General features: G+C 44.3%; 1 protein-coding gene and 1 non-coding gene across 7 annotated transcripts in view; one reads left to right on the top strand and one right to left on the bottom strand.

Annotated features, from left to right (window-relative positions):
- The window catches only part of Immp2l (inner mitochondrial membrane peptidase subunit 2), a 796,480-nt gene that overhangs the window by 315,960 nt on the left and 474,520 nt on the right, over positions 1 to 6,000 (top strand). The gene's annotated exons all lie outside the window — the stretch shown is intronic.
- On the bottom strand, positions 2,325 to 2,455 carry LOC114622489. The gene has a single exon (XR_003711613.1). It is a non-coding gene; the product is annotated as a small nucleolar RNA SNORA17 (small nucleolar RNA).

The raw sequence follows: 6,000 nt of genomic DNA on the forward strand, positions 1-6,000 counted from the left end.
TCACCCCCACTCATCTCTCCTCCTACCCACCCTCCACCCACCCTTGCAATACCCACCCAAACGGGAAAAATTCATCATGAAAGCTGTAGTGTGTCACACAGTGTCTCACAGTATAACCTTTTGTCCACACTTCTTCGATCGGAATGTTTATTGCAATGAGTCCTTGGTTTGTTACGAAGCCTGTGCTACTCTATCAGTACTGGAACCTCACTGGGACTCCTCTTGGATATCCTGTTGTTGCCCTGTGTCATGGAGCTCCTATAGTTTCATATCTCTAGGACTGGCCCTTTTCCCGCTCTGAGCAATTCATCAATGGGGTAGATGTTGGGGCAGGCAGATCTAAAGTTCTGGATCTGGACCTTAGAGGAATCTGAGTTGGTAAGCCTGCCAGCTCTCCCGCATTCACACCACCCAGGCAAGCTCTCCTTCCCTGGCTCATGCTCACCCACACCATGAGGGCTAGCTCATGTGCTGGTCTGCTCTCCTGAGTACTGCAGCAGGCAAGGGGCTGGGACAGTTCCTCTCCTCTCATATCGTTGTGGTTGGTTCATCTCCAGTCCCCTATAACCAGGGCCAGCACTACCATGCTATCCAGTCCAGGTGTAGGGCCCACTTTCCTGAGTGAGTAGCTGGCGATACCACTTGGGACCATGGTAGGGTCCTGGTGTATGCTCCACTGTGGGGCACCTGTCAAGGGACAGTTCTCCCACTCTCATGACCGTGTCATAGGTGGTGAAGGGCAAGGGAGGGGAGAAGGACATCTCTCCTTCATCTGCACCACTGTACAGCAGACAAGAGTCCGGACCAGCTCTCCCATGCTCACACCCTCAGGGACAGCTCATCTGCATCACAGCTACCAGGGTCAGCTCTCTTGTGCTGCCCAGAGGTGCAGGGCCTGCTCTTCTACTTGCTGCATCAGGTGAGGTACAGGGGCAGCTCTTCTGCCCTCATGACCCCAGCAGGTGGCAAGGGCAAAAGGAAGGGGAATTTATCACTCACTGACAGTACCATGGAGAATACCAGAAGCAGGGCCCGCTATTATACCCTCAGCTCACTACACAACTCCTCTATCTAGGGTCATCTCTACTAAACCGCCCAGGCAAGGTGTAGGGCCAGCTCTCCGAAGTACTGCAGCTTGTAAGAGGCAGGGACAGCTCTTGCTCTCATACCTCAGGGCCAGCTCTCCTGCCTGGTGTAGGTGGCAAGTGGCAAGGGTGGGGGAAGGTATCTCTCTCTTGCAGACACAGTCACATGGTTGACAAGTTGTATGGCCAGCTCTCCCACACTCACACCCTCAGGGCCTGCTTACCTGTGCCCCCATCATCAGGGTCAGCTCTGTTGTCCTGCCCAGGAGCAGTGAAGGGCCCACTCTCCCAAGTACTGTAGCTGGGGAGGGCAGGGCCAGCTCTCCTGCTCTCATGACCCCAGGGCATCTACAGCAGGTGATGAGTGGTAATGGGGAGGAGAGTAGCTCTCCCTTGTCTATGCTACCACACTGGAGGTAATTGGTCAGGCCAGCACAAGGATGGCTTGCTCCAACACTCCCGCAATGTGTGGGGCCACTTTTCCAAGTCCTGTTATTGGCTAGGGGTGGGATCATCTCTCTTTTTCTCATACCCCCAGGGCCAGCTATCCCATGATTCCCACACTAGGCGTGAGATCAGTTCGGCATAGCCCTAACACATCAATATAAGCTCAGATTATAGCTCAGACGAGGGACATCTGCCTGGTTGTTAGTGATAACAGCCTCTGCTGCTGCAGGGCCATTGACCCAGACCTGGCTGACAGTGACAGCATATACCAGGACCCTACCATAGTCTCAAGTGGCATCACCAGCTACTTATATCAGCTTGTTCCTCACTCTCCTTGAGTCTCAATTTTGCCTCTCTCTATTCTGCCCACATCCTTCTGTTTCTCTTTCTTTTCAATTTCTCCACCACTTGCTTGCTCCTTCTAGTGGCACCTGGGGTCTCTGGGTGTCTGCGGATCCTCTCAGGAGAAGTTTCAGGAGTACTCTGGCCCACCCATGCATTATGGCACTGGGTAGGGGTCATCTTGGGTATGGTTTTACCCCCTAAGCCTGCACAGCACTCGGCTGGTAGTCATCTGAAGCCAGCTCCCTATGTAGGCTCCATGGAACCAGACTGTGGTCATCTTGGGTTCACCTTGCCTTGGCCTGCTTTTGTGGCCCCATGTGAGGATCTTTTGTCTTAGGCTCAATTCTGCCAGGGTCCCTTGGTCCCGGGTGGGTTTGTCTCATCTCTTTCTCCTACCTGAGGCCCTGTGAGGCTGATCTGGTCAGCTCAGGCTTGCTTTCTTCAGGGAGTGTTAGCTGCTAATCATACAGATGTTCACAGGTTAAAACACTAAGCATAGACATAGCCTCTCTCCTCTCTGCTACCTACAGAAGCACCTGTGACACAGCAGCCACACCTGAAATGCCTCTAGGGGCAAAGGTTCCAGTTTTCTTAATCCAGTGTTTTGAACATTCTACTTCTGTTTGTACAGTTTTCACTATATTTTTATACCTTCTACTTATTAAACATGGCTTTACAGCCCTCTCTTTATAGGGCAAACCTATACCCACCCTGAGGTTTTGTTCTATGTTAAAACCTGCCATTTTCAGTCTTGGTTTTCCTTGGCTGCAGAGGATCTGTCACCATCATGGATGGTACAATAACTGTGTAGACCAGAAAATTCATGACTAACTATCTCAGAGCCAACAAATGGTCACTGACATTGTTCACCTTTCCAGGTGAACAGAAATCTGGTAAAAGCTGAGGTCTATAAGGCTACTCTGAATGCCATCTGTGGATCTGGATACAGCATTGATTTTATTACTGGAAAGACAACTATACTTTTGTTAGGATTGGTCGTCCTTGTGTCAGACAAAGGCAAATGCCACCCCCTGCCCTACAGACTTGTAAAACATGGCCTTCACCAGAAGAGAAGTTCTTAAGCAAACAGAAAGGAATGCAAAGGGATAAGATAAGTACCTCAGGAACTGCAGAGACCAGTACAGGTGTCACCAAGGTAGAGAGAGAGCTTAGCAGCAAGCTGGAGTGTGTGTGCCAGCAGGAATGAAGCTTCTGCAATGAGTTGATATCAGGCATTGTCCAAGGGTTTTGGGAGACTATAAACTACAAAAAAAAAAAAAAGATTAAAAACAAGCAACTTCCAAAACCACAACTGTGCTTCTGTCTTCCTTTATTACAAATTATGGTATTTCTGTGGTGTGCAGCATAATTTCTTGATATCTGTACAGACTGTAAAATGATTGCTGTGGTTAAGCTTATGAATGTATCAAACCATGTATTTTTTTGTTTTAATTGAGTTTTGTGCTATGGACTGTTAAGACCTACCGTCTTGGCAAATGTCCAGTATTCTAATTGTAGTCACCCTGGGGGACATGAGGTCATCTCCATCGCAGAAACCTTATCTCCTTTGGCCATTATGTTTCTGTTTCCTCCTCTCTCGTCTCTCTGTAGTACCATTCACTGTGTTTCCTGGACTTTTTAGCTTTTTAGATTTTAATTTTACACCCCCCTTAATGATCTTAAGAAGTGATGCCAGCTTCTTTCCTATATCTTCAAACGTTTTGTCCTCCAGACTAAATCCATATGTGAAGTTCTTCCTCTTTATCACATATCCTCTTCAGGCTCCCATAGTATAACCTCTGCATTTACCCTCAGCGTTTTTGCAAGGTCAGGAAGGCACCTATGGGAGCTGCCTGGCTTTGCACACCCAACTTCCATGTTGCCTGGCCTCTGTGCTGAAACAGCTGTTTCTGCAGGTCATACAGTCATTTTCATTTGCTTTTACTTCCTCTTTTCCCATTAGTCTCATTTAATATTTATTTTATTGACTAGTACTGACTTTTAAGCTCTTTAAGTTTAGCTTGTCCATGTTTGCCTCTTTCTCTCTTCCACTCCTGTTTTGACTTCTGGTTGCTCATGTTTTATATCCAGGTACTCTTCCTGGCGCCTCCCTCTCTATTTTCCTTCTTCACTTCCTTTTCTCTATTCACCCCGCCATGGATTTTGTACTACTAACAATGTGCTAAAAGTTTTAAAATCTGTATTTCCATCCAATCCCACAGCTCTGATCTCATCGTCTTCATTTTCAGCTGTCTTTTTCTAGTCTCTTCTGTTTTTAGTTTTATTTTATTTTTTGCTGTGAATTCAGTCACTCCGTCTCACAGATGCCTCATAGAACTTCTGTCTGATTTCACGTGATGGATTTGACCTCATAGATTGAGAAGCCTTGAAGTCATCATGCTTACAATGCTGTTTCTCTGGGCCTGGAGCTTCAGAGCCTTTAGTCATTGGCTTTTCCTGGTTCACATCCTCAGGTTCATCTGTGCATGTTCCCTCGTGCTTATATGCCAGTCTTTGACGTTGATCCAGGTCACACCATAAAATGTACCAGAGAAGGTATTTTGTAGTTAAAATTCTTGTAACTGTTGTTAATCAGGTGGATATGCTCTTTAGAGACTCATTTAACTAACTGTGTGTTTGAAGAAGACATTTGCTCTTACAGGCTGAATTAACCATGTTCTGTCAGGGGAGTGGGGCATCTTATCTCCAGAAAAGTGATAACTATTTACCTAACTAAGCAATTCTGTTGCTGAATGTATCTAAATGTTTGGCATAAAGGCTAAGAAATAGTTTAGATTTTGTTTGTATGTGAATAAATTGAAAATTAATTTGCAGTTTGCCCCTTTTCTTAGTTGAAACTACACATTAATTTTTGAATATAAGCTTAATTAATGAAAATGACTTTCAGATTTCTGAAGAAATAAATAAATTGTGCTTTTTTTGTTTCATCACTATACTGTCATAAATGGTCTTAAACTATAAACATGGAACCAGCACCCATGGAAGTAATGTAATGAATGTTTCAAGTCTTCATACATAAGCTGCCTCCCAGAATAATTAGATGATTATAATGGTGCTTTCTTTGAGATAGCTAATTAAAAAAATCTATTACTCGTAAGTCTAATTATTTGAGTAATGATAACATATTAGCAACTCTGAAGCTTCAGCTAGAGCCAGCTCCATTGAATAAAAAGGAGCAAATATGTTAATGACATTTTTCTTTTTTTTTTTTTTCTTTTTTTTACAAAGACCCAAAGGGTGGCACTAGAGTGCCTTTTCATTTTCTTCTGTGTTCTGGGCTCACTCCCCTTTCATGTGAACTGTGAACCGCTCACTTGTGGATCGTTCATCCAGTTCCACTCTTCCTTGTTTATAGACCTCTCCCTTTGGCAGAAGGGAGCTAATTTTCTAGCACTTCTCCACCCTTTGTGAGCCTCTGAAAGAAGGCTTATATAATTAGTCTTCATAGCTTTAACAAACATTTCATAACCTGCCAGGAAAATGTCAGTTCTCTGGTCCAGAGCATAATCAAGTAAGTAAGTATCAGAGTAGTTATTAATTAAGGGCTGGCTTTGATTTTAGAATTCTAACCAATAACTAGCTCTGCGTGTGAGAGACAAAAATCCTTCTTTTTTTCATCATTTACGTTACTTATCTTATTAAAATATCAAATAAGATGCTATCTGTGAAATGTTTATCTCTCCTTTTCTTAAAGACTCTTGTACTAGTACCAGCACATTTGATGAGGTCACAGTAGACGTTTTGCTCTGCATCTTTGAGTAATACAGACAATGTGAAACCTTACAATGGCTTCTGAAGCCATTGCTTCTTCATAAATAAAGGGTGTGTGTGTGTGTGTGTGTGTGTGTGTGACAATTAAGTCATGGAGGCTAGTAATTGTTTGTTTTTTAAGGATTTCTTCTGTCCTGGGGGCAATAGGTAGAATACAAATGGCTGCTTTTAAATCCTGCAAAACCATATTTGCATTGTCTGGCAATCTTCTGCTTAGAAGTCTTAAAACAATGCCAATTATTTACCGAGCTCTTTCATTGTTATAGAAACAGCACTGAGTGCCGTGTGTGTGTGTGTGTGTGTGTGTGTGTGTGTGTGTGTGTGTGTGTGT

Source organism: Grammomys surdaster, unplaced genomic scaffold, assembly GCF_004785775.1.
Source record: "Grammomys surdaster isolate TR1022 unplaced genomic scaffold, NIH_TR_1.0 188, whole genome shotgun sequence".
Taxonomy (NCBI): domain Eukaryota; kingdom Metazoa; phylum Chordata; class Mammalia; order Rodentia; family Muridae; genus Grammomys; species Grammomys surdaster.